General features: G+C 39.4%; 1 protein-coding gene across 4 annotated transcripts in view; it reads right to left on the bottom strand.

Moving 5' to 3' along the window:
- The window catches only part of LOC133549401 (protein enabled homolog), a 170,580-nt gene that overhangs the window by 52,911 nt on the left and 97,052 nt on the right, over positions 1-20,617 (bottom strand). For 2 of the 4 annotated variants that reach the window (XR_009806072.1, XR_009806075.1), the window contains one exon: positions 6,482-6,609. The exons of the other annotated variants lie outside the window; for them this stretch is intronic. The gene's annotated coding sequence lies outside the window, so the exon portion shown is untranslated. Of the gene's footprint in view, positions 1-6,481; positions 6,610-20,617 lie in introns of those variants that run through there. 4 annotated transcript variants of the gene reach the window in all.

The raw sequence follows: 20,617 nt of genomic DNA, 5'->3' as shown, positions 1-20,617 counted from the left end.
TTTTGATGACATACTTCTGTAAATAAAAGTGTAGTATTATATGTTGTATCCAAATAAATAATGAAGTAAAACATTGAGAGAACTATAGTTTGTTTTAGCAAGTGGATCAAGTAAAATGAGCTTTTTTCGTTCACACATCTTGGCGGTGTGCAGAGCGGCTGCTGTACTGATATCTCTACGCATTGTGCTTCTTTCTCATCATACAAACCCCGTTTCCATGTGAATTGGGAAATTGTTAGATGTAAATATAAACCGAATACAATGATTTGCAAATCATTTTCAACCCATATTCAGTTGAATATGCTACAAAGACAACATATATGATGTTCAAACTGATATATTTTTTTTGTTGTTGCAAATAATCATTAACTTTAGAATTTGATGCCAGCAAAACGTGACAAAGAAGTTGTTAAAAGTGGCAATAAATACTGATAAAGTTCAGGAATGCTCATCAAACACTTATTTGGAACATCCCACAGGTGTGCAGGCTAATTGGGAACAGGTGGGTGCCATGATTGGGTATAAAAACAGCTTCCCAAAAAATGCTCAGTCTTTCACAAGCAAAGATGGGGCGAGGTACACCCCTTTGTCCACAACTGCGTGAGCAAATAGTCAAACAGTTTAAAAACAATGTTTCTCAAAGTGCAATTGCAATAAATTTAGGGATTTCAACATCTACGGTCCATAATCTCATCAAAAGGTTCAGAGAATCTGGAGAAATCACTCCACGTAAACGTAAGCGGCATGGCTGGAAACCAACATTGAATGACCGTGACCTTTAATACCTCAGACGGCACTGTATCAAAAAGCGACATCAATCTCTAAAGGATATCACCATAAGGGCTCAGGAACACGTCATAAAACCACTGTCACTAAATACAGTTTGTCGCTACATCTGTAAGTGCAAGTTACAGCTCTGCTATGCAAAGCTTATGTACAGTAACAATTTGTTTTACCACCCCCCAGCCAACGCCCTTGGCACAAATCCCTTAGGGGTGATAGACGGCTGGGCACCTCAAGAGCTGCAGCCTACTACCATAGTCCCCACTCCTTCCCCTCTGTTGCAAGTCTCGAGATGTATGTTGTAATATGTATATTGGCTTTCCTATGGAGGTTTTTTTCCCACTCCAGACTAGGCCCATGAATAGTGGCAACTTCTTGCCACTTTGTGTAGTTAAAGACCTTCATTTGTTGCTCTCCTCACTCGTCTGAGGAGGACTGACCATTTTTCTAAAAAGAACAAATGCGGACTTTTTTTTAACTAGTGAAAAAAAACATGTTTTATTTAAACATGTTTAAATAAAACATTTTCGTCGGCTGACTTGTTTTTGTCACCAGACTTCTTACCGGATTTTTGGTTTAGGCCCGAGTTCCTTTCAAGATGGACTGATGCAAAGTGGAAAAGTGTTCTGTGGTCTGACGAGTCCACATTAAAATTGTTTTTGGAATTATTCGACATCGTGTCATCCGGACCAAAGGGGAAGCAAACCATTCAGACTGTTATCGACGCAAAGTTCAAAAGCCAGCATCTGTGATGGTATGGGGGTGCATTAGTGCCCAAGGCATGGGTAACTTACACATCCGTGAAGGCACCATTAATGCTGAAAGGTACATACAGGTTTTGGAACAACATATGCTGCCATCCAAGCACCGTCTTTTTCATGGACGCCCCTGCTCATTTCAGCAGGACAATGCTAAGCCACATTCAGCACGTGTTACAACAGCGTGGCTTCATAAAAAAAGAGTGCGGGTACTTTTCTGGCCCGCTTCCAGTCCAGACCTGTCTCCCATCGAAAATGTGTGGCGCATTATGAAGCGTAATTTACGACAACTGAGACCCCGGACTGTTGAACGACTGAAGCTCTACATAAAACAAGAATGGGAAAGAATTCCACTTTCAAAGATTCAACAATTAGTTTCCTCAGTTCCCAAACGTTTAATGAGTGTTGTTAAAAGAAATAGTGATGTAACACAGTGGTGAACATGCCCTTTCCCAACTACTTTGGCACGTAGTGCAGCCATGAAATTCCAAGTTAATTGTTATTTGCAAAAAAAAAATTAAGTTTATGAGTTTGAATGTCAAATATCTTGTCTTCGTCCTGCAGTGGGGACGGCGTGGCGCAGTGGGAGCGTGGCCGTGCGCAACCCGAGGGTCCCTGGTTCAAATCCCACCTAGTACCAACCTCGTCCCATAGTTTGTTGTTGCGTCTAGTTCACCTCGTAAAGAGCTCTATTTCTTGCACTCGGCTGGAGGCTTCGGTTTCAGATGCTGGAGCAAGTTTGTTGTGCTGCCATCTTTTTAAAATAAACGTGCAGCCATTTGTTCCATGTCTGTTGCCGCAAAACCAAAGTACTGATCACACTTTTCTTTTCTTGGGAACAAACGTCTCGCTCTCGTTAGCATTAGCCATGTTTTGCTACGTGTGTTTTGGAGGAAGTATTTGAACGGCGAATGCGACGGAAGTTCCTGAGAGGCAAAAAGTATGCCGGACCAAGAGGAAAATTAAATATATTTTTCAACAAAAATTTTGAATATCACGATAAAACCGAAATATAGCCCCGGCCTAGTACAATGTCTGCTCTCACTAGGAAGCCAGCTGATAGGATGTTCATACCTCCCCGTTTACGAGAATGATTAATAATTCACATGAAGGGTTAAAAAAAGATGTTGCAATCGAGCGTCTTTTTGCGTCCTGCTTACTATCTTCGGGTTTAAGTTGGATGTCAAAGTTGATCAACTACTCGTTTTTTGGTCAATTCCTTTTACTATCCAGGTAAAAGGCCTGATTTATAATATAAAATTGAATTTCATCAGCTCATTGGCTCAATACGTTAACACAATAGTTCGCTCTATAAGATCACTGCGCGGCTAATAGTTTGGCTTTGTTGGAATTTATTTTGAATAAGTATTCAATTACAAGTGACACATTATATAGTTTAAATATTTACATTTCTCTTTACAACATGTTCGAAAAGGAGTAGGAAGAAGCCATATGTATCCTAACCCTCTACCATTTTATTCCAATTACTGCCGTGTTAATTTCTTGTCGTTTTGTATCACAATTTGCATAGAATGTCTGCATTATCGCTTATAATAACAATATATCGCTAATATTTGGTAAATATTCAGGTCAAATGATGTAACTTGACTATTGTTGGCAGCTTTTGATTTACTTTTATAGAGGGCTATATGTGCGGAATAGTGTACTCCCATTAGCTGCATAGTTAGCCACATCTTCCGTGACGTATATTGCAAGTCAAAGTGCAAAAAACTTGTTCATGTCTTAAGGATTGTGAATGATGGGAAGAATTTCACAAAAGTGCAGTCCGTTTCAAACAAAAAAAAACAATCTCTGTTTTATCCATTCTGATTTAAACAAAATGTTGCATCACTGGGATTATGCAAGTTAGGGGACGTCATATAGCGAAAAAACAGTACCATATTTTTCGGACTATAAGTCACAGTTTTGTTCATAGTTTGGCCGGGGGTGCGACATATACTCTGGAACGACTTATGTGTGAAATTATTAACACATTATTGTAAAATATCAAATAATATTATATATTTAATTCACGGAGGAGACAAAGAAAAAGTCAGCAATCCTCACACACACGTCAGCAATCGTCACACACATCTCACCCAATAGGAATTCGGCGGTGGACGGTCATGGCAAAAATGCATTGTGGGTCATGGAATGCTAACTGCTATATGCTATATGCTACTGCTGTAGCTATTTAAATGGATCATTTCATTGTTGGCAGTAACTTATAAAAACTGAGAAGGGCTGAACAAAAATGGCACCGAAAAAGAAATCATGTACTGCAGATTACAAGCTGGACGTAGTGAAATATGCAGCAGAGAACAGCAAGAGGAAGCAGCACATACCTTTGGAGTTGGCAGAGTTGTTTAGAAGCAACATCGAGGAAGAAGATTTCATCGGATTTATCGATTAGGAGTGACAGATTGTTTGGTAAACGTATAGCATGTTCTATATGTTATAGTTATTTGAATGACTCTCACCATAATCTGTTACGTTAACATACCAGGCACCTTCTCAGTTGGTTATTTATGTGTGGCACTTAGTGATTTATTTGGATTAAAACAGTTGCCCCACATTAAAAAACTCGTTAAGGTCCGATGGTAACCGTGGTGACAATGCAAAATATAGTTAGCTTTAGTTTAAGAGTAAGTTCCCGACATAAATCCTCAGAGATACTAGAAAATAGGGTTTTCAATACCATTTATGTTACAAGGACATGCTAAACGAACTTTTGAGTGTTGTATTGATCATAAGCACACCAGATTTGTGTGCTAAAGCTGAACCACAGTTAGTGTGTGCTAAGGCAGTAGATGTACAGTCACACATAGGACAGTAGTTGGAGTACAAGTAATGATAGAATGACATAAATGAAGACAATAGATACATATAAATACATATATTAAATACATTTAAATAAAATCTATATATTATTAAACACTGATATAAAACACGATTCCAAAGGTAGATAAGAACAGTAAAAAGGGTTTGATTGATTGATTGATACTTTTATTAGTAGATTGCACAGTACAGTACATATTCCGTACAATTGACCACTAAATGGTAACACCCGAATAAGTTTTTCAACTTGTTTAAGTCGGGGTCCACGTTAATCAATTCATGGTGTTTGTGTGTATGGATAATAAATATGGTGATGACACATATGTATATGTACACATCTATATATATATATATATGTATATATATATTAGGGGTGTAACGGTACGTGTATTTGTATTGAACCGTTTCGGTACGGGGGTTCCGGTTCGGTGCGGAGGAGTACCGAATGAGTTCCACACGAACATATGAAGTAGCCGCCTATGCTCAAGTCTTAACAAGCTGCTCTGCTCCGTTTTGCCTCTGTCTGTACACAGCACCCAGCATTGTCCCACCCACACAACCATCCGATTGGTTACAACCGTAGCGGTAACAAGCCAATCAGCAGTGCGTATTCAGAGCGCATGTTGTCAGCACTTCAGCGTCGAGCAGATAGGTTTTTAGCAGGGGAGCAATGGACTCTCTCCAAGTTATACATAACACTTCCAAGTCAACTACTTTCTAAACATCACTATGAGCCCGTTGACCTTCTAAAAACAAACTGCAGCTCAACTCACTCACAGTCCTGGTTTGAGGTGAAGGCTAGTTAGCTTTTAGCGTAACGTTAGCTCATTTTGCGATGTGTATGTGTGCGTGTGTATGTGTGCGTGTGTGTGTGTGTGTGTGTTACGGACAGTGTTGATTGATGTGTGTTGAAGCAGCAAAAAAGGACATATTAAATGAAGAGTTTCTGTCTCTGATAGTGTATATAATAATGTAAGTGCATCATAAAGCCTACATGAACTCCATGGTGGTCAGGGATAAATAGTCTCTCCTATTGCTATTGTACTATTTTTCAGCTATAGTTACATTATTCATTAGTAATGTAGCACCTTAGTTTTGAATGGCAGGGTCCCTGATATCACATGTTGATACAAATATAATATTTACATGATAAAAATCAACTACAGGCTTCCCAAATGCTGTAATAAATTAAGCATGATGAATTGACTTGAAACTGTTTAATGTTGCACTTTTTATATGTAGAAGAAAAGTTGTGTCATTTTATTTAATCTAAGTAACAACTTGAGGCGGTCTAATGTGGATTAACGTGGGCAGTATTATTATAATGTTCCCAATGTTAAAAGGATCAAGCCATTGTTTACAAATTTGGTGAATAAATAACCAAAACATTTATATTTTGTTGTTTTCTTACTGTACCGAAAATGAACCGAACCGTGACCTCTAAACGGAGGTACGTAACGAACCAAAGTTGTTGTGTACCGTTACACCCCTAGTATATATATATATATATATATATATGTATATTTATTTATATATTTGGAATATCTGTAAACTTGTTCAACTCCAGACATTGTATTTTGTAGAAGAAGTCTGTCAGTATGTGATATGAAAAAAACAGATGCATCAAGCTCCGGTTGTAACGCTGTGTTAATTGTTTTGCAGCTTGATCCCGAAAAATAAATGTGTCGCACAAAGAAAGAGTTGGCCCATCTTTCCAGACGTGTAACATATGCATCATATAACGTACACTTATTCAGCCTCTTGTTCACTTTTATTTATTTATTTTAAATTGCCTTTCAAATGTCTATTTTTGGTGTTGGATTTTATCAAATAAATTTCCCCCCAAAATACGACTTATACTGCAGTGTGACGTATATATGTTTTTTTTCCTTCATTATTATGCATTTTCTGCCGGTGTGACTTATACTGAGGAGCGACTTATGATCCGAAAAATACGGTAACTCTTTTTGGATTTTAAACTTTTGACAGGCAAACCGATGATTATATTTTCTGTGGTCCATTATGTGTTTTATATATTTTAAACCCGACAAGTTATTTATGCACTACTGGCAATAAGGCGTCTTTAGCACTTTGAATAAATGCTTTAATCATTCACAATCCCGGGCTGTTTATTAATCACTTGATCAAACAGTTGATGCATTGCTGCTTTTAATGGACTCCATTTATTTTGATGTCTCCTCTCTTCATCTTATGGAAAGGCTCCTCCAATCTGGACAGATAAAAAGAGAGTAATGCAGGAGTGGCCAGCGATGGTGGAGGCGAGAGTCCTTTAACTTCATTGCAATAACTCCTAAGCAATTTATTCGTGGCGAAATGTGCCCTGAGCGATGGCAATTGGTAAAACACATTGCCTAACTCCGATAAACAGGCATCCGTTCATTTGTCTGCTCACCTGACACTATAATGATGTATGACGCTAAGAAGATTAATATACATGGGTTGCAGCGCTCGTTTTTTTCTGTGGAAGGAATTACTATGGAACCTCTTAGGTCGAACACATTGTGTACAGGACACTGGCCAAGCTTGGATTTAAAAAAATTAAAAAATAATAGTGTCAAACTGTTGCCATTATAAAACGTTTAAAAGGGGTCACATCATGATGTTTCTTCGACATTTTAAACACTTGTTTGTGGTCCACATAACATGTAACGGTGGTTCTTTTGTAAAAATATTGCATAGATTGTTTTTCAGACCGGTTTTAAGCCGCTTTCTGACCGCGTTTTGTGGGCGGTCTTATTTATGTGCCCCCATTTCAAAAGCGTTTTCTAACCGTCATCCATGTTATTGTTTTAGTGCTTCCATAACGAATTTACTGACAGATATGAGTTCGAACTAGGACTGGGCGATATATCGATATACACGATATATCGCGGGTTTGTCTCTGTGCAATATAGAAAATGACTATATCGTAATATTCGAGTTCTCACGCAGTTGCTTTTAGCTGCGGGCATTACACAACAGGCTCTTCTCGCTCTTTCCTGTCTCTCCTTCTCACAGACAAGCAGGCGCACAAACTTACACACTTCACATACTGTCACGTCATACGTCACATACTGTACGTATACGCCCTCGCCCAGCAGAGAGGTAGCAGACTGGGCTACGTTAGTTAGCCGTACGAGTGGTAATACGAGAGAAAAAAGGTGCAGATCTGGTAACAAATGAAGGAAGACTTAATTCCTAACAAAAAAAGCAGAGGGTCCATCGTCTGGCGGTGATTCGGCTTCAAGTGGTAAAATGTCGAACTGACAACTGTAATTTGTCAAGTGTGGGGCAAAAGTATTGCTATAAAAAAGTAGCATTACTGCTAATATGTAGCATCATTTGAAAAGTCACTAGCTAGGGAATGAATATAATTTTATAACGTCCGCAGTAATCTACCACATAGTGAAGGACGAATACTATTTGATTTCCTATTATGCAGCTCATTTTTATTAGACACTTAAAATGTCTCAGACAATCTTGCACTTTCTGTTTTGGAAATAACATGAATGTTTGTGCCATTGCTTAATAACCCTAATAAATACACTTTGGGTCAATTGACTTAGTTGTGATTTCCCTCTCTGCATGAAAGTTTAAAAGTAGCATATATGAATGCAGTATAAAGAAGAATGTTTTAATGTAGACACATAGAATCATCATACTGCTGTGATTATTTGCATCAAGTGTTCATTCAAGACCAAGGCAGAATATCGTAATATATATCGTATATCGCGATATGGCCTAAAAATATTGAGATATTAAAAAATGAGGTGGCGACTTGTCCAGGGTGTACCCTGCCTTCCGCCCGATTGTAGCTGAGATAGGCGCCAGCGCCCCCCGCGACCCCGAAAGGGAATAAGCGGTAGAAAATGGATGGATGGATGGAAAAAAATGCCATATCGCCCAGCCTTAGTTCGAACTATACACTACTTTGTATTAGAAAAGGCGACAGCAGAGGATGCATGTGCATGTACGAACCAGTCTGCCCCACAACAAGACAATAGAGAAAAAAGGAGCTTATCGACTAAAGCGTCGGACTACAATGGCGAGCCCACACAAAGCACTTTGAGCTAATTTATATCATATATGACGTAACACTTGAGAAAACGCCACAAATTGGGACAAATTCAAAATGGCTCGTTCGGAGGAAGTATGAAAGAAGGCAAGATTGTTTTATAAACAGCGATGAAATGCCTCCAGCATTCGATATAATCGGGACTTATGCAGATCACAAATACACAACAGCAGGTACCAAGAGATAAGAAAAGTAGGTTTTTAGGAGAAACATCTTTATGTTTCTAAGGTTTTTCATCCCAAAATTAAATAGACAAAGCAGATCAAAGTAATTAATAGAAAGTACTCTGGTACCTTAATTTAAGAGTATTTTCAGATACAATCTCTTGGCTTTTTGCAAGTCCAAGTTTTTTTGTTTTTTTCCCCCAATCACGCCGGAACAGAGCAAGAGATTGCAAATGAGAGCCCACTGAATCAGAGAAACAAACCTTCAAAAACATGCCCTTCTGTGTAGCGCATCAGATGAAGCAGAAGCCAGCCTGATCAGCACACAGCAAAACAAATAATAAATCCAAACCGACAAGACATTTACTAATGCACATATGGAGAAGCTGCTGATGCTGTGTTTGACGTGTTTCAGTTAATTCGGTCTCCTGACTGCCAAATGGACGATCGAACATTGGAACACAAACACGCATATAGCTTGCTGTCAACCCTGACTAACGGTGCGTCACCAGAAGACGTCTGTGTGCAAAATTAAAAACAATAACAATTCCTATTGTTACATGACAGAGAGGCTTCCCGTAGGAGAAGCCTACAAAAGTACTCTCTCCAAGGTAAAAGCTGAACGATATTATTACATTTTACAAAACTACTGTAGTTGTTTGCAGTACATTGTATTGTTTTCCAAAAAAAAAAAAAAAAAAAAAAAAAATATATATATATATATATATATATATATATATATATATATATATATATATTATCCAAAATGTTGTTTTTTTTTTTTTTTAATTGCATGTTAGAATTGAGGTTTTTTTGGCAAACAAGCACTGATTAAATTAGTGTTACACTTTGAGACAGAGTACAACAGCAAGTCAAATTAAATTAAAGACCCTCATCTCTATATTTGAACCAGACCCAATGTTTGTACAATAGTTTAAATCGATGAATAGTTTGGCTTTGCTAGTGTTGTAAGTCCAGTTTGTTCCATTGTTTTATTACGCATACAGACACACAAAAACGTTTACAATTAGTTTGAGCTCTCAGCAATGAGAAATATCCAAAGCCTCTCTAGTTATGAGCCTGCACTAGTCTTATAAAAATACGTTGTAGATTAGGTGGAAATAATTTGTGAAATGCTTTATATAAGATTATTAATGAATTGTATTTAACAAGGTCATCAAATTTGAGCAATTTTGATTGCATAAACAGATTATGAGTATGTTCTAAATAACCAACGTTGTGAATGATCTGCAATACTCTTTTCTGTAATATGATCAGAGGATGAATTGTGTTGTGCTAAGTATTCCCCCATACTTCAACACAGTATGTAAGGTATGGCAGTACTAAGGTGCAGTATAGAGTACAAAGAAGTATTCAACACAGTATGTAAGGTATGGCAGTACCAAGGTGCAGTATAGAGTACAAAGAAGCATTCAACACAGTAGGTAAGGTATGGCAGTACCAAGGTGCAGTATAGAGTACAAAGAAGTATTCAACACAGTAGGTAAGGTATGGCAGTACCAAGGTGCAGTATAGAGTAAAAAGAAGTATTCAACACAGTATGTAAGGTATGGCAGTACCAAGGTGCAGTATAGCGTACGGAGTGCATTTTCATTGAAGTAGTGTTTTGCTTGGTTTATAATTGAGAGGCTTTTGGAGATTTTTGTTTGAATGTGTCTGACATGAGGTTTCCATGATAGTTTACTATCAATTATCACTCCCAAAAATGTATTCTCATTTACGATTTAAATTTGGCTACCATCAATACTTATTTTGTGTTCAGACGTTATGTTGCAATTTCCAAACATCACTATCGTAGTTTTATTAATATTCAAAGATAATTTATTTGTGTCCATCCATTTCTTTACTATGTTTAGCTCTGTGTTTACTGTATTTATGAGCTCATTATAGTCATCACTACTGTAGTATATATTTGTGTCGTCTGGAAATAGTATACATTTCAGTACTTTAGATGTATTAAACATATCATTAATACATACATTAAACAGTTTGGGCCCCAACAGGGACCCTTGGGGGACACCACAAGCAATGCTAAGAGTTTCAGATAAAAATGGACCCATTTTTACAAACTGTACACTTCCTGTTAAATAACGTTTTAACCAGTCACCAGCCAGCCCCCTAATTCCATTTCATCCATGTTATCTACTAGAATTGAATGATTAATGGTATCAAATGCTTTCTTTCGAACAATAAATATACCAACTGCATATATTTTATGCACCAATGCATTAGTAATTTCTTCAATAGCTTCAGTTATCGCCATTGAGGTTGTTCGTTTGGACCTAAAGCCATACTGACTGTCATTGATTATATGATGCTTCTCAAGAAAAGATTCAAGTCGAGAGTTATATAGTTTCTCTCAGATTTTTGAGAACTGAGGCAAAAGAGAGATTGGTCGGTAATTGGTAAAATCGTGTTTGTTGTCACTTTGGAAAAGCGGAGTTTCGTTAGCCATTTAGATAGATTAGATTAGATAGTACTTTATTTATTCCGTCAGGAGAGTTCCTTCAGGAAAATTACAATTTTCAGCACAATCCCATTCAAGATCAAACAAACATTACAGGGAGACAGAACAGGATCGCTGACGGGTCTGCCGGCTTCCAGCGCTCCTTACAAAAAAGATGAGATACAGGTAAACAAGGGGGGGGGGGAGATAGAAGATTAAAATAAAATTGAAAAATCGGTCTTAGCCTGGGCCCTGGAGGGGGGTGCCGACTGAGGCCAAGGGAAAAAAACAACTCATAGCCATAATACACATCCCTCTTACATTAAAGACATTAAAGCAGCAGATACAACCAGACACTTCTACATACAGCTATGAATAAAAAGTAAAATAAACATTTCCACTGTGGTGGCCTCTGCGCTGTTCCACGCCATCGTCCGCTGGGGTGAAGGGAGCATGGCCAGAGACAGGAGCAGACCCAACAAAGCAACCAAGACAGCCGACTCCACTCTCGGCTAGTGTCCAGTCCGCATGGATGAGCGAGGATTCGTCCAAGGTGACTGAGGTGTCCGACACCTGCTCACCCAGCCAAGACACCGCGAAGCCTCTCCGTCCCAGAACTCAGTGCTAGCTCTGCAGCCCTGTCCCCTCATCCGCATCTCCTCTAGTCCCTCCAAACAGACTCCGGTGTGGCAGACACCCAGCAGCTGGTCTCCATGGCCAAAAGGCTCCCGGAAGGCAGATCCAGAAGTCCACAAAAAAAGCACCACAGAGGTCACGAAAGTGCCACCCCTTGTCACACAGTCCCAAAGCTCCTCGGTGGCAAGGTGGATGAGATCCGCCCGGAGTTCGTTAAGGTTCTGGATGCTGTGGGGCTGTCTTGGTTGACAAGACTCTGCAACATCGCGTGGACATGGGGGTGGTACCTCTGGATTGGCAGACCGGGGTGGTGGTCCTTCTTTTTAAGAAGGGGAAATGGAGGGTGTGTTCCAACTATCGTGGGATCACGATCCTCAGCCTTCCCGGTAAGATGTATTCAGGTGTACTGGAGAAAAGGCTACCCTGGATAGTCGAACCTCGGATTCAGGAGGAACAGTGTGGTTTTCGTCCTGGTCGTGGAACTGTGGACCAGCTCTATACTCTCAGCAGGGTCCTTGAGGGTGATTGGGAGTTTGCCCAACCAGTCTACATGTGCTTTGTGGACTTGGAGAAGGCATTCGACCGTGTCCCTCGGGAAGTCCTCTGTGGGGTGATCAAAGTGTATGGTGTATCGGACTGTCTGATTGTGGCGGTTCGCTCCCTATACGATTAGTGTCAGAGCTTGGTCCGCATTGCTGGCAGTAAGTCGGTGACCAAGGCTGTCCTTGGTCACCGATTCTGTTCATAACTTTAATGGACATAATTTCTAGGCGCAGTCAAGGCGTTGAGGGGTTCCGGTTTGGTGGCTGCGGGATTAGGTCCCTGCTTTTTGCAGATGATGTCGTCCTGATGGCTACATCTGGCCGGGATCTTCAGCTCTCACTGGATCGGTTCCCAGCCGAGTGTGAAGCGACTGGGATGAGAATCAGCAACTCTAAGTCCGAATCCATGGTTCTCGCCCGGAAAAGGGTGGAGTGCCATTTCCGAGTTGGGGAGGAGACCCTGCCCCAAGTGGAAGAGTTCAAGTACCTAGGAGTCTTGTCCACGGGTGAGGGAAGAGTGGATTGTGAGATCGACAGGCGGATCGGTGCGGCGTCTTCAGTAATGCGGACGCTGTATCGATCCAATGTAGTGAAGAAGGAGCTGAGCCGGAAGGCAAAGCTCTCAAATTACCGGTCAATCTACGTTCCTATCCTCATCTCTGGTCATGAGCTTTGGGTCATGACCGAAAAGACAAGATCGCGGGTACAATCGGACGAAATTAGTTTCCTCCGCCGGGTGGCGGGGCTCTCCCTTAGAGATAGGGCGAGAAGCTCTGCCATCCGGGAGGAGCTCAAAGTAAAGCCGCTGCTCCTCCACATCGAGAGGAGCCATATGAGGTGGTTCGGGCATCTGGTCAGGATGCCACCTGAACGCCTCCCTAGGGAGGTGTTTAAGACACATCCCACCGGTAGGAGGCCATGGGGAAGACTCAGGACACGTAGGGAAGACTATGTCTCCCGGCTAGCCTGGGAAGAGCTGGACAAAGTGGCTGGGGAGAGGAAAGTGTGGGCTTCCCTGCTTAGGCTGCTGCCCCCGCAACCCGACATTGAATAAGCGGAAGAAGATGGATGGATGGATGGTTTGCTTGTATCATCTTTAATGTACAAAAGGTATCAAGCTGACTCTTAGGATCCTTAATTTTTTCTGAATGTCGCCCTCAGTGGAAAAGGTTTGTACAACCCTTTTTCGTACACCTTTTGAACGCCCTTGATCAAATGTAATTTTGTCTTTAAAAAGCATCTTTAAAAATTGAATGCAACATTAAATACATTATTCCCTCAAAGTTACCTATCAAAAAAACAATTACTGAATCAACACCATAGTTAAATTTTGTCCTGTTGTCATATGTACTACACGTTTGTGTACAAAATAAACAAGAGGGGAGTACCTTTCCTGACAAAACATCCTTGGCCCTGACTTTCTGTTTTTTGTTTGCAAAAAAAAAGTAAAAAAAATACACACAAGGCGATAGGTTGATTGGCAACACTAAATGGGCCCTAGTGTGTGAATGTGAGTGTGAATGTTGTTTGTCTATCTGTGTTGGCCCTGCGATGAGGTGCCGACTTGTCCAAGGTGTACACCGCCTTCCGCCCGATTGTAGCTGAGATAGGCACCAGCGCCCCCCGCGACACCAAAGGGAATAAGCGGTAGAAAATGGATGGATGAAATATTAAGATTATAGTTTAATGGGACATACTAAACGAGTGAAGTATATCAAAAATATGTTAAACATTTAGCAAACTTGTGTTCGTTGACTCTGCTACATAAGTGAGACTGGAGAGTGTGCCACTTTTCTCATCGCCTTTTGTAAAATCTTTACTTGTTCCGCCCTTCTTGATTACCTCTCAAGGAACTCTGAAGAAACTATCCTTATCACTATTCGAACCGTTCCTAAAGCCAAAAATATCGCAAGCATAGGTCATTTTTCTTCGAGGAAGGCAAAATGGTGCCTGTTACCCATTGAGAACAGACGCTGGCTTGACCACCAAGCATATTTAATAAGCCGGACGTTAGCCGGGCGCAACGTCATGTAAATCCTAAAATATAGGTTAGTGCCTATACATAAACATGTAAAAGTTAGGCGAACATGTTACAATAAATAAAACACTCCCTAACTTGCACAATTTATTCTGATGATTAATTTCCAAAAACAGAAGCTTTCTCACGCTTGCATTTCCCGTCGGCTACAATAACGGATTATAGTAGCCATTGAACCTGCCATGTTCTGGTCAGAAATAACCATAATTAGCAAACAATCCGTCTCCTTTTAAGCCTCATCCCAGGCAACCCCGCCATCACTCAACTGCCAAAGTCTGGACTCATATGCAGACTTTGTGTCTCATCCATTTCCACCCCCCTGTCTGCCCTTCAGCTTCTCCTCCTCTCCATTGTGCGCTAAAAAGCTATTGTCCGCATCATCTGAAACTCCACTGGTCGTTATGAAGCAGAGGTAAAAAACATTAGAGTGTCCAGGTCTGGAGCGCTGAATAGAAAATTGAACTTGAGTGGTTTTCTCTTGCCCATCACCTCTGGCCTCTACACTCCTCCACATGAGAAGGGCTGCAGGGGTGGGCTAGGAGGGGACGCCAGCAGGGCAACAGCAAACTTGAAAGCGGCCAACATTTGCAGCACTCTTGAAAAACAAGCATTTCACACCTGAAGCCTTTCATGCGGGGCCCCGAGGCATCCCCTTCAAGGCTTTTAATTGGCTATTGCCTCAAAGCTCGTTCAGAGCACCCATTATGGCGAGGCGACGAGCGGCCAAGTATGTCGAATGAAAAGGGTCCTTCTCTCAGATGGGCCCGGTGGCATTAGAAAGTGCCCGATCACTTCTTGCTGTTGACTGGCGGAGGTTGTTCAGAGGCGCGCTCGTCCACGAGTGCGTACACAAAGCATTCGGGAAAAGACGGTCTTTAAAGACGTCGTTCTTTGTACGAATCACATCAAGTAAGATGACTGGCTTCACTCTGATATCTTCAGCTGTCCTGTGTGTAAACCACAGCATGTGAACAAGCAGGGACGGATTTGCTTATTAAAACATTAAAACAAACCCTGCAGCATGCCTCCACATTCTTTGAAATGAAGACATTTGTGGCGTCTTCATACATATATTTCCTGCTTTAATCTTGGCAGAGGCAGGCGTGCCTCTAGGATACGATGTTCCACTTCTTGCTTGGCAATTCCACCTTAAAAGATCGAGTAGTTCGTCCATCCCTATGCTGCCATCTGCCATCTGAAGTTTCAACCCATTGCAGCCTGAGGCGGGAAAAAACGTACTGGCAGCGCGTTCGAGGGCACCCGTGGAGTCCCCGTGGATGGACAGCCATGGGGGAACAGATAAAGTAGGTGTTTAGTCTCTGGGCTGCTGATGAGGAAGGCTTTGAGCAAGGTCTGGACTGCAGGGAAAACTGGCACGCAACCTAATTATGCCATGTTGCCAAACCGCCTTAGATTTCATCAATTGCTTTATTATCCATTTCTAAAGGACAACAACTGAAGCTTTTTTGCAGAGACTGCAACAACTGAAATACATATCCATGCTGGGGTTGTCCCAAATGTATAACCAGTACCAAAATGGGTTTTGATACTTTTCTAAATAAAGGGGACCACAGAAAAATGGCATTATTGGCTTTATTTTAACAAAAATGTTTTATGATAGATTAATCATACATTTCTTATTGCAATCAAATAAAATAGTGAACATACTAGACAGCTTATCTTTTAGTAGCAAAGCAAACAAGGTATAAAAGTACATAATTTGTACGTAATTTGGCTGCTGACGTATGCAGTAACACAGTGGTTATCAAATGGGGGTACGCGTACCCCTGCGGGTACTTAAAGATATGCCAAGGGGTACATTGGATTTTTTTTCTTTTGATTCTAAAAATAGCAACAATTCAAAAATCCTTTATAAATATATTTATTGAATAATACTTCAACAAAATATGAATGGAAGTTCATAAACTGTGAAAAGAAATGCGACAATGCAAAATTGAGTGTTGACAGCTAGATTTTTTTGTGGACATGTTCCATAAATATTTTCTGTCTAATAAGATAATTCTTCTCACTAAGCAGATTTTATGTTAGCCTTTTACTTGTTTTAAGGGTTTTGGTCCTAAGTGATCTCAGTTAGATATAACAGCTTGTTGCTGAGATTAGATGACCTATATTGAGTAACACATGCTTGAAACTAGAATATAAACTGTTGCAAAGCTGTGTCATCAACACTCACAAGTGTAAAACTACTTTTTTAAAGTAATCTTTTCTTATTTCAAGCATGAATGAAAAAAAATACATCACGTTGCCGAGCGCATATCATTATGTCAAAATAATGGCACGAGCATTTACTTCATTTAGGAATATTTTTCAACATATTGAGCAAAAAGGTCTCTTTTTTTCTACCAGGAAAAGTGCACTTGTTATTAGTGAGAATATATTTATTTTAAGCTATTTTTCGGGTCCATTGAGGTTAGCTAATTTTACTTGTTTTGGAAAGTCTTGACAAGCCGAATTTTCTTGTTCTATTGGCAGATAATTTTGCTTCGTTCAAATAAAATACCCCTCATTTTTGTATATTGTTTTCTTGTTTTTGAACACTGACTTTTTGCAGTGTAAATATAATAGTTTTGGAATGGAAAAAGAATGTTCCGGATCTAATTACCTCATCAATGTCTACCCACCTGCTTGTCACACTTTTGGTGAGCGCCACTTAAAAAACAGGTTAGACCACAAATGATCTGCTATATTTGCATTAACACCTCAGCTGGTGGCACAGACGGACCCAGAAGATACACACCAGCAAAATCATTAAAAAAGGTCCAATGGGCCCCTCGGTCACTATATTCTCGCGGTTTACCATCCAGACCAAGGATGGCAAATTTGGCCCGTGGTGTCATTTTGTTTAGCCCGCCAAAGGGTGGCTACCATATTTACTATATATTCATACTGGCCTCCTTTAAGCTGCAGAATCATTGATGGCATGTCTGCAAGGCTACGTTGTTCGATTTCCATTTTATTTTATACATTAAATTCAAAACAAATGAAAAAACGAACAAACATTACATTAAAGTCGAATGTTAATGAAAAGGCGCAAGAAAAAGTTAAACATCGACTCTTCATTCACACATCTATAGCATTTGTTTTTCAACACAGGAGACTACTATATTTTTACTTTGTAAAAACAACAAATAACGAAACAATTTACTAAAAATCCTATATTTTCGTCGTCATGATTTTTCCTAGAAGAGTTTTACATTGTTTTGTTCCACCATCTAGTTTGTTGCATAAACTAACACCTGTACTTGAAACACTTCTTACCTTTGTCATTGTTCTAAAAAGGGATTTTTTTTTAGAAGGCTCAGTTACTTCTTGGTTAGAATTACTTTCTCTTTTTAACAAATCAGTTTTGAATAGTGTTCAGTAGGATTATTTGCTTATCTTTATATGTGATTTTCAGGACACTCTTACGGCTCTCGTCTGTAAAAGGGGGATAATATTCAAATATGTTTTACAGGCACTAACCCACACTTTAATGCAATATGTTAGATATGGAACAATTAGTGAAACATACAAAATATACAATGCTTTCTGAATTAGCAATTCCATTACCTTGTTTAAAATAGCAATGGGTTTAGATATCTTAACTGTATATATATATATATATCCATCCATTTTCTACTGCTTATTCCGTTTTGGGGTAGCGGGGGGCGCTGGCGCCTATCTCAGCTACAATCGGGCGGAAGGCGGGGTACACCCTGGACAAGTCGCCATCTCATCGCAGGGCCAACACAGATAGACAGACAACATTCACACTCACATTCACACACTAGGGCCAATTTAGTGTTGCCAATCAACCTATCCCCAGGTGCATGTTTTTGGAACCCATGCAGTCATGGGGAGAACATGCAAACTCCACACAGAAAGTTCCTGATCATGCTGGAAAATGAAATCATCATCTCCATAGAGTTTTACAACAGATGGAAGCATGTACACAGATGCATTGACTCTGGACTTGATGAAACACAGTGGACCAAAACCAGCAGCTGACATGGCTCCCCAAACCATTGTTGACTGAGGGAACTTCCGTTGTCTAGAGTTCAGGAGTGGCTTGACCATGGGAATACGGCTACTGAAGCTGTATCTGTTGAAAAGCAATATGGAGATGATGATTTCATTTTCCAGCATGATCTGGCACCCGTCCACAGTGCCAAAACCAGCAGTAACTGGTGTACTGACAATGGCATTACTATCCTCCATTGGCCTGCCAACTCCCCTGACCTGAACCTCATAGAGAATTTGTGGGTTATTGTGAAGAAGAAGCTGAAAGACACCAGGCCCAATAATGCAAATGAGCTAAAGGCCGCTATTGAAGCATCCTGGGCATCCATAACACCTCAGCAATGCCACGCCGTATTGATGCAGTAATCCGTGCAAAAGGATTCCCAACCACGTACTGAGTGCATTAATAGACATTTTCAAATGTTTGATTTTGTTTTGCTGTGATAAATCTTTTTTTTTACCTGGTCTGAGGAAATATTCTAATTTTTTGAGATAAGATTTTTTTGTTTTCTTAAGCTGTATGCCATAATCAGCAATATTAAAATAATAAAAGGCTTGATGCGTTGATAAAACAATTTTTTTAGTTGCATTACAGAAAATAAAGGACTTTATCACAATATTCAAATTTTCTGAGACAGTAAAGTATGTATATATATATATATATATATATATATATATATATGTGTGTGTATATATATATATGTATGTATATATGTATGTATATATATATATCTATCCATATATATATATATATATATATATATATATATATATATATACATATATATATATATATGTATATATGTATGTATATATATATATATATATATATATATATATATATATATATATATATATATATATATATATATATATATATATATATATGTGTGTGTATATATATATATCTATATATCTATATATATATATATATATATATATATATATATATATATATATATATGTATATATATGTGTATATATATATATACATATATGTGTATATATATACATATATGTGTATATATATATATATATATATATATACATATATGTGTGTGTATATATATATATATGTGTGTATATATGTGTATATATATATACATATATGTGTATATATATACATATATGTGTATATATATATATACATATATATATACACACACACATATGTATATATACACATATATATACACATCTATCGATCGATCGATCGATCGATCGATATATATATATATAAAAATCTGGCTGCCAGAAGCTTTTTCATTGTATTTATGTCTGAGTACATATGAACGTGCTTAGCGGACGCCCCAAAGCATCATGATGGACATGAATTACACTCCAAGTTCAACTGCTCAGATGAGTCACATTTGTCAAGCACTGGACTGACAGCACATGATAAGGCAAGAGATCGCCTGGAATAACTTTCTTTCACTTCATCCCCCACTTCCCCCCCTCGCGCCTTCTCCCTTATGGAGCTCCGTGAGCGTCTTGCCGCGTTGAAAGAAAAGGAAGTGATCTTTATAAAATGAGCTCTAGGCGCCGCCATGGATCTAATCATCTGCAGGGGGGCTGCAGGGGTTTGCAGGTAGCATCAGTCAGTGCCACGGAGCAACACGATATGAGGCACGGAATAGATCACTGTCGGCGTGCTGTGCGTAGCGCCACTCTCGCCGAGACCTCATCCTTCACGGGGGCCAAACTGGTTGCGGTTAGGGAACTGAACTCGGGACAAGGAGGGCCGCAGGTTCAATATCTCCACCAGACACCGAACTGGGATACTTAACCCGAGCTGCCTCAATGAACACTGCAGCTAATAAATAGATGGCATATAAAATGTCAGCGCAGTGCCTGCCGATAGCCGCACAGCAATAATAGACTTGAGTATTCCCGGACTGTGCATATGACAATAAACCCGGCAGATATCACCTAGAGACGGCGGGGCATGTTTTTGATGTGCCTGTCATATAATACACTACAATTGGTTTTGGAATTAGTGCGGAATGGAAGACATTTTTTTTTTTTTACTACTTAATTTAGCTTTTTATTCTTTGCTGTTTCGCTTGATTAGTATACTTTAATTAAAACATTTATTTTTAGAGCAATGTATATTTTCCTGTAGACTTCAGTCTTTCATACTCTGCTCGATGGGAAAGAACATAAGACATTTGAAACATTTTAATTGGATATAATGTTTTACTACATTAGTTAGGTTTTTTAACAGTATGTTCATGTTTTTTAGGGCTCTCAATTCATCATTACAAATCTGATTAGAATTTATTTTTAGTGCAATTAA

This window comes from Nerophis ophidion, linkage group LG03 (assembly GCF_033978795.1).
Source record: "Nerophis ophidion isolate RoL-2023_Sa linkage group LG03, RoL_Noph_v1.0, whole genome shotgun sequence".
NCBI classification, from domain to species: domain Eukaryota; kingdom Metazoa; phylum Chordata; class Actinopteri; order Syngnathiformes; family Syngnathidae; genus Nerophis; species Nerophis ophidion.
The sequence above is the reverse complement of the archived record's forward strand: the minus strand, read 5'-3'. Positions and strand labels throughout refer to the sequence as shown.